The sequence below is a fragment of the Nomascus leucogenys genome, chromosome 17 (genome assembly GCF_006542625.1).
Source record: "Nomascus leucogenys isolate Asia chromosome 17, Asia_NLE_v1, whole genome shotgun sequence".
Lineage (NCBI taxonomy): Eukaryota > Metazoa > Chordata > Mammalia > Primates > Hylobatidae > Nomascus > Nomascus leucogenys.
This window is the reverse complement of record NC_044397.1, coordinates 24,006,379-24,014,613: the sequence shown is the minus strand read 5'-3', so window position 1 is coordinate 24,014,613 and position 8,235 is coordinate 24,006,379. Positions and strand designations below refer to the sequence as shown.

The window sequence follows — 8,235 nt, the reverse complement described above, 5'->3', positions numbered from 1 at the left end:
TAGTAAATAACTGTCATTCTGTAAGCACTCAATGTATATTCACGGGATGTATGACTGAACCCTAAGTTTTGTGCAGGCTGTCTTTACTTTTCTCTTTGTCTTCAAAACCTACTGCAGTGCTTAGCTCATTGTAAGTACAAAGGAGGTAAGCAGAGCCCCAGAGTATAAAGGTTCCTATAGGGCATATTAGAGATTTTAGACAATTTCTTAAAATCAATGAGAAGCCACTGAAGTGTTATAATTAGAAGAAAATATTATTAGATTTCATTTTAGAAAATAAAGTTATTGCTTTCAGTGTCCCTTAATAATGGCATCTCCATCATCCTACTCATCCAATCTTAATCTCTTAAAGTTATATAATACATTTTCCTTTATCCATCATTCCTAATAATTTGCCAAAACCTGGTAATTTAATTTCAGCAAGATATAACTATCTCACCCTTTATTTCCCTTTAGAATGAGGGCCTTGGTTAATCACATAATGGACAATTGTAGCTGCTAAACTCATATCCCTGTCTTTAGTACACTCTGTAGCTAAGTCCCTATACATTTGGCCTTATATTAGCCAATAGACATTATTGGCCTGGTAGCCATTATATTGGCCTTATAGCCAAGAATTGTACAGTATTGATCTTACCATTTCTCTAAGCAAATACTTGCAATAGCTCCACTTTGATTAAAGATAAATGCCTAACTATTTGAAAAAAATGACTTTTTAATAACTTTCAACACTCATTCAGATAAATTATTGTGGTTATTATTCTTGTGAGGTAATGAAAACTACCTGATTTTTTAAAAAGTATTTAAACTTCAAGAAATATTGCAAAATTGCTACAAAGAATTAACATATACCCTTCACCAAAATTTACCAATGGTATTACAAAAGGTTGCCACATTCGCTTCATCATTCTCTCTATAGGTATTTCTGGACCTTACAACCTCTATGTTCTTTTTACTTCAAAATATTTTATTATATTTTTTAAAGATCAAGGGCATTCTTATATATGATCACAGTACAATTAAATTAGGACATTTAATATTGATATAAAACCTATTTTATTATAAGTAAAAATACAGTTTGGATATTATAGTTTTTATTAATATTTTGAATTAGATTGTCTCAGTAATGCTCTTTATATTAATAGGTATTATTCCCAGTTTGCTATCCAATTCGGGATTACACATTGCATTTAGTAGTCACGGTTTTTAAATCTCCATTAGTCTGGAATAGTTCCTCAGCTTTTCTTTGACTTTCATCACAGTGACATTTTTGAAAAGTATAGGCAAGATATTTCATAGAATTTTCCTTAATTTGAGGCTTTCTTTGCTTTCTCATGATTACATTCAATTATGCATTTTTTAAAATCTGGAATCCTAAATAAATAATGTTATGTACTTCTCAGTGCATCATATCATGAGGCTCATGATATCACTTGGTCCCATTATTGGTGACTTTAGCCTTGGTCAGTTGGTTAAGGTGATGCTTACCAGATTTATCCACTACATGTAATTTATTATTCCTTTGTAATTAAGGATCTATAGTATATTATAAAAACAGCCTCAAGTTATTTTTGTGTATGCATTCTCCTTGAAATATGGCATTATACTTTCTCCCATCAAGACATGGACTATATTATCTATGTTTGGGCCATGTAACTTCCATGGCTAATGAGACACCAGCAAATGTACGTCCACAGAATCTCAGAGTGCTCCACATTGGAGCTTGTACTCCTTTATTGCTTTTTGGAGCCCTGCAACTACGACTACTGCTAGCCTATTGAAGGATGATGGACTAGATTAAACAAAAGACAAAACACTGCAGCTGAGTCCCACACCCTCAAGACTAATAAGTATTCCACACTAGACAAGTGAGTGAGGCCATCCTAGATCTCTAAACCAAACTGAGCTAGCCAGGGCAGAAACCAACCTGACAACCCACAGAGCTTTGAGAAATTATAGATGTTTATTGGTTGGGGCTAATAAGTTTTGGAATGGTGTGTTATGCACCAAAAGCCAATACTTTCTAGGGTGATACTTTGGGACTATGTAAATATCCAATTACCCAAATAACTTTTTCCAAGTTTATGATTCTGCCTAAGTTAAATATTATCACAAAGATTGCAAAATGGAATTGCGCCCTTTTTTAAGAGATGAAAAATGTAAGAATGGGGGCTTATTTGTCTTCGAAAAACATAGGACTAGTAAGTAGCTGTATCAGCATCAGAACCCCAATCTTTTACCTGGTCCAGTTTTTCTCAGTATGCCATGTAGCGGTAAGTGACCTGTTGTTAGGACTGGAATTCACTAGAGGGAGCAGTAGAGAGACATTCCAGAGTGTTATGAGTGGGACCCTGTGTACTCACACATGCACAGAAGCATCTCTGGTAAATGCTCCATAATTGACGGTAGGGCAGGATGGACAATGTAGGAGGAGACATTAATATAGTTATTAACATAGGAATTTAAATGATAATTGACTCACGAAAAGATACAAAGATAATATCTCTGGAAATTGCCTTTCATGAGTATAATCAAGAATGCCATTGACATACTAGATTATGATTAATAGTATCATATGTTTGTCAAACGTGGCTGTTTAATATTTTTATGTAGTCGTTATATCCTCCTCCAATTCTGCCAAAAACATCCTATAAGATATGTAAAGTGACACTGTGAGAAGAAAGGACCCCTGTCAGCCCTTATTACAAACAAGAAAACTGATACCCCAAGGGCCAAAACTAGCCAAGAGCCACAGTGAATAAATTGCCAAGCAGGCACTTGAACTCGGCAATCTCAATTTCCTAGAAAAGTTCCTCTCCCATGGCAGTGGGGGACAGGTTCCAAGTCTTTCAGATGCTAATAATGTCTGCGTCTTAGGTTTCTGCCTTGTGCCAGGCACTATTCTAAAATCTTTACATGTTGAAAGTACCATGGGGGTACTGGTACTACACATTAACTTACACATTCATACGTCCAGGTACTTCGGAGTGGGTGTGTGTTTAATATCATACCTACCTGCCTGAGAAAGGAATTCAAAGCCCCACTTTTTTCTTTACCTCTTCATAAAAATTTGAGAGCCACAAGGAAGCGCTCTGTGTTCCCAGTACTCTTACAGTGCGTTCGGTGGCAGTAGTCACCGCCAACCAGAACACTAGGATCCTGCCAGGGTGTAGATATTGTAATCAACAAGAGGCCAACCTCCGTCCTTTCTGCGGAGGGCGCCGAAGCTTCAAGTACCCCACAGCATCTCTCGGCTGGAGAGCCGACGGCAAGGGCGGGGTTGCCGGCGCTTTCCCCGAGGGCAGTCTCTGATCCTCCAGCTCCCCTCTAAGAGGCTCCCTGGTGCACTGGGCGAACGCGGTGCACGCAGGCCGGCTTTGGCGTTGTGGGGCCCCAAGGCGGCCAGGGGTCGCGAGGCGCCCTCCGGGGAGAGGAGCTGACACCAAGGTTGCTCTTGGGGGCCGTGCCTGCCAAGTATCGCGGGACTTGTGCACATCGCACAAGCGCCAGCTCCAGGAGCAGCTGGAGCGCGCTCAGTGCGCACCGCCCCAGCCCGGGGAGGAGCAGGAGCAGGGAGGGAGGAGGGCTGGGGGTGCTGGTTACGTAAATGATACTAGCCCAGTGAGAGGCCTCCAGGCTGGGGCTACGAGAGGAGGAGGGACCACGCGAGGAGGAGGGACCGGGAAGCGGCGGGCTGGGGTGGGAGGGGGGCGGGGGCCGGGGCGAAGTGACCAGGCGGCGGCGGCGGCGGCTCTGCTGAGGTGACAACGTGCTAGCAGCCCTCGCTCGCTCTCGGCGCCTCCTCGGCCTCGGCGTCCGCTCTGGCCGCGCTCGAGCCCTTCAGCCCGCCGCTGCGCTATGAGGGCCCCTCTCTGGGGCTTTCCGAGGCTGGAGCCGGCTCCCTCTGCTCGCGGGCAAGTGTGAAGACCGAGGCGCGGGCGGGAGCCGGGGCTGCGCGCGGCGCTCGCGGGCCGGCGCGGGTTCCAGGTGAGCGCGGACTCAGCGAGCCCCGCAGTCGGCGCGGCCGGCCGGCGCCTGCTGGGCTTGATCTGAGGCTGAATCCCGTGTGTGGACCGCCGTTCCCTCTTCGCGGGATCGTTGGCCAGGATAGCAGGTCTCCGTCTCTTTCTCGCTTTTCCTCTTTTCCTCTTGTCTGGGACGAGCTCCCTCCCTCTGGGCTGCCAGAGTGCCCGGGCTAGGTGCCGCAAAGTCCCGCGGCGAGTGCCAGGGCGCGGAGCCGAGCGCCCCGGGCCGGTCCCAGGGCAAAGGCAGGGGCGCGGGTGGACCTGGCGAGGCGGCCTCCGGGAGCTCCGAGTGCGCTCGCCTGCGGGGCTGCAGGTGTTGCGGGAGGACCGCGTGGCGTGGAACTTTCTGCCGCCGCCCACCTTCTCTGCTTTTCTGGCTACCCCGCTGAGTGGCTCTGGCCCCCTCTGCGTTCTGGCAACGTTCCTCGGCGGGGGTGGCTCGGCCTCCAAGCCCAGACAACTTTCTCGCACCAGCTGCAGGCAGCCCCGGCTGCGTTGCGGGCGTTTCTACTCGACCGATACCAGGCGCTCCCTGGGTCTTGGGTGCCTTCCTCGACGGTTGCCTTCGTATCCTGCCCCCTTTGCCTCGCTTTTTCAGAGTCCTCTTGCCTCTCATTCTCGTCATGTGTGTCTCTGCCTCTGTGTCTCTTTCTGAGCCTTGGTCCCCTCAGTCCACACTCTTCGGCCATGTATCTGGTTTTTCTCTTATTGTGTTTCCCCGTCTTTCTTGGGATGTCTGTGTCCCTGTTAATCTGTCTTTCCTCTTGTCTCTCCGTTTTGCAGCATTTGTTCTCTTTCTGTGTCTGCTTCTCGTAGCTCATCTCTGTCTCCCTCTGTCATCTCCCTGCCCCGTCTTCCCGAACACCAGCTCCCTGATCCCGAAGCGCCTTGGTTAGGGGAGCAAGCCCTGGCCCATCTAATGGGCATCTCCAGGTGCAGAGACTTTCCTGCGGGGTCAGTGGGGACGTGGAGGAGACAGCCTGCCCTTGTCCGGGCTGTCGTGGACCTGAAGGAGGGGCGCAAGGGGTAGAGTGGAGGGCACCGCGGCAGGCTTCCCTCGCCCAGGTCGAGGGCGCTGCGCTGCTGCGAACCTGAGCGCACTGAGGCTGCTACTCTGGACAGCGAAAGCTGCGCAAGCCCCTCCCTCATACTCGATTCTTTGACTATGGTTAGTTGAATTTCCAGGAGGAGAGTCTGCCTCCCCAATCTTTATAGCCAGCTGCAGGAGAACGGACAGTGGGCAGGCAAACATAGACGCTTTGGGGTTCAGGGAAACTAACCTCGAAAGGGTGGGAGCTTTCTTCAGGCAAAGGTGTTGCTAGCAGAGGAGAGGAGTTTTGGGGACTGAGGTATGCCTGCCTTAAACTACCATGCATTCAGCGCTTAGGAAAGCGGTTTCCTTGGAGAGATCGTGGTCAGCCTTCCCTGAAACAGCATAACAACATAGAGGTTTTATTCGCAAGGCTAAAAGCACTTGGCTGTCAAAGCCCCCTTGAAATTTCTGGTTTCCTTGAATATTTTCAGCTTTATGTGAAAGCTGCCTTTCCTCAGAGTCTCAGTCAGTCTCTCTCTCTCTCTCTTTTTCTGTGTCTCTCTCTCTCTTGCTGTCTCCCTGTCTCTCTCTCTGTCTCGTTCGCGTTCATGCCCTCTAGTGTTAAAGAAACCTGCTGGTTCGAGAATATTGAAAAGTAAGGTCAACCTATTGGTTATTTACTTTTGAACCTCTCACCTTCCGGGGTAATTCTCCTTGTATTACCCGCATCCTTTCCTTTTCCTCAATGAATGACTTTTGCATTACATTACTAATCTTTCTTCCCCCCGCACCCCCCTCCCGCGATCTCTGTGTGTGTTTTTTTTTTCCCCCTCGTCTCCTGCAGAATAAGAACCTTCGTATTGAAACCCTGTTCGTTTGATTTAGGAATTGGATAGATTTGGAGAATTTGCGTAGCCTAAGGCAGACTTTGAACATTAAAAAGATGCATTTCTCTGCACTGTTTGCCGTAAACCAGGATTTCACATCTCTCTTTTAGCCCCTATCCACCTTCAATTCCATGGAGAATTTTCCTGGCTGCTTCTGCTTGTTTAAATAAGTGCTTTTATTTCACCATTTCTGTGATGCTTATCCCATTCCAGGGCTTAAGGTACTTGCTTAAGTAGGGGCACTATGTCTCGGATCCACTTTAGAGAGGAAGAATAGAAAGCTTTTCCAAAGGAATTATAGGGTGCTGCTGGTATAGATTAATTCTAGTTCAGAAAGTCCTGAGTGGGAATGTGAGAATGGAGGCTGTCTCAGATATGTAGTCCCTAGGACAGTGTGGGGAAACTAGGAAGTGCTTAATAAAAACTTGTTGGCTGATTGATTAGCATGCGGCAGATCATAGGCTTCCAAGTTACCAGCTATGCTAAGGAGGCTACAGCTAAATTCCACCTCCCCACTCCTTTTTTGGGAGGTTTCATTTAGATTTTTTATGAATGGTAATTGAGAACTAGTAGAAGGGATATTGAAACAGGAGTCTTCTGCTTCTTTGTAGTTCATGTTATTGCTTGAATTTGCCCCTTTTTGCAAGTCTACAACTTGGCTGGTGTTCTTTAACACAGTCATTGCAGAATTGAAGAAATGAGTTGAGAGGCCCTCAAATGTGGCATCTCTCAACCTCCTTACCTGAAAGTACGTTGGGACATGGCATCGTTTTTGGGTGAATACTTTCATGTGGTTTCTAACAAATGAAAAGTTCTCTCTTTTAATATAAAGAACAGATATAACAGCTTAAAATACTTGGGGGCTATATATTGATCTGTAAGCTGGATCACTTACCCTAAATAATTTATGGATTCCCCTAGTGGTTCATATATATATATATATACACACACAGACACACACACACACGTATATACATACACACACACACACACACATATATATATGAGATGTGTGATACTGCATGAATATGAGAATTTCCTAAAGTACCTGGAAACATAATGCCTCCTAATTCAAAGTAATAATAGGAATCAATGGGCAGCAATACTACTTTCTTGATAATATGCTAGTCACCTCTTAAAATAGTTGGTAATTTACCATGAGTATGGTGCAGGAACATGTTCAAAGCAATTTTTCTTTAAAAATATTATTTATAAATCACTTGATACTCTACCCAATTTTTATATTTAAAAATGGCAAAGACATAATGAAAGTGGAAAATCTGATATTGTTTGAGATACCTTCTATTTGTTTTACAGGTTTAACTTATGCATCTAACTTTTTAACTTACTGGGCAGTCATTTCAGTTTAAACAGTTATATCAGAGTGAAATATGTTGTTATCATGCCAACTTGATTTCTAGAAATAGTAGTTGTAACAGGAACATTTTCATGTAATAGAGCTTGTACAGCTTATAAAAACTTTGGGATTTTAGGAAAGGGGTGAGATAAGAAGTAACAAATGGGTATTTTTATTTTTTATGAATGGGCAGATGAAGAGAATCCTGGTGTTTCTGAATAATAAGAACAGTCGAGAAAATGCTTGAGAATAAAGTATGAATAGAATTAAGTCTTACTGTCTAAAATAAATTATAATGCTACATATCTCTGTTAGATGTTCATTGTCCTTTTAAAAATGGACACTTCATATAGTTATGACCTTTAACTAATTTGCCTTATTAGACATGATATTCTCAAAAGAAACCTCTTCCAACAAACAACACATTCTTGACAGCAACTCTTAGTACATCACCTTCTTGTATTTGTGTCCCTGTCGGAAGGAACATCTAGACATCTTAAATCTAATGGGATCTAACAGGATCACTGCTTTGAAGTCTGAATGACCATATGCCTAATTATCAAAGGATTTAAACTGGGCTTTGGTTCTAAATCCTTCCCTCTGCTCTTGTCATCAGAATAAACACATGTGAAACATCAAATCAAGTCCTACATATATATACTCATATTTATTATGACAACCTGTTTAATGACATTTCTAACAGCAACCCCCCCACACTACACACACACACACACACACACACACACACACACACACACACACAGTGGCTAAGCATATGTTTGAAAACGTAAATCATATTTAAAGATCTGGCACTGTCTGCTTTAATAAACCATTTATTATTTTATCAGATTAGACTCCTGTTTACAATTTCTATCTGAAGGCACATTGTTGAAGGACTTCTGCCATTCAAATATATGCATACCTGTGTTTGAA

At 44.1% G+C, this 8,235-nt stretch overlaps 1 protein-coding gene across 5 annotated transcripts in view; it reads left to right on the top strand.

Moving 5' to 3' along the window:
- The first annotated feature begins 3,720 nt into the window (after positions 1 to 3,720).
- Positions 3,721 to 8,235, top strand: part of GALNT13 (polypeptide N-acetylgalactosaminyltransferase 13) — a 595,812-nt gene continuing 591,297 nt past the window's right edge. For 4 of the 5 annotated variants that reach the window (XM_030795862.1, XM_003274969.4, XM_030795859.1 and 1 more), the window contains exon 1: positions 3,721 to 4,114. The gene's annotated coding sequence lies outside the window, so the exon portion shown is untranslated. The remainder of the gene's footprint in view (positions 4,115 to 8,235) is intronic. The other variant, XM_030795860.1, reaches the window with a different exon arrangement.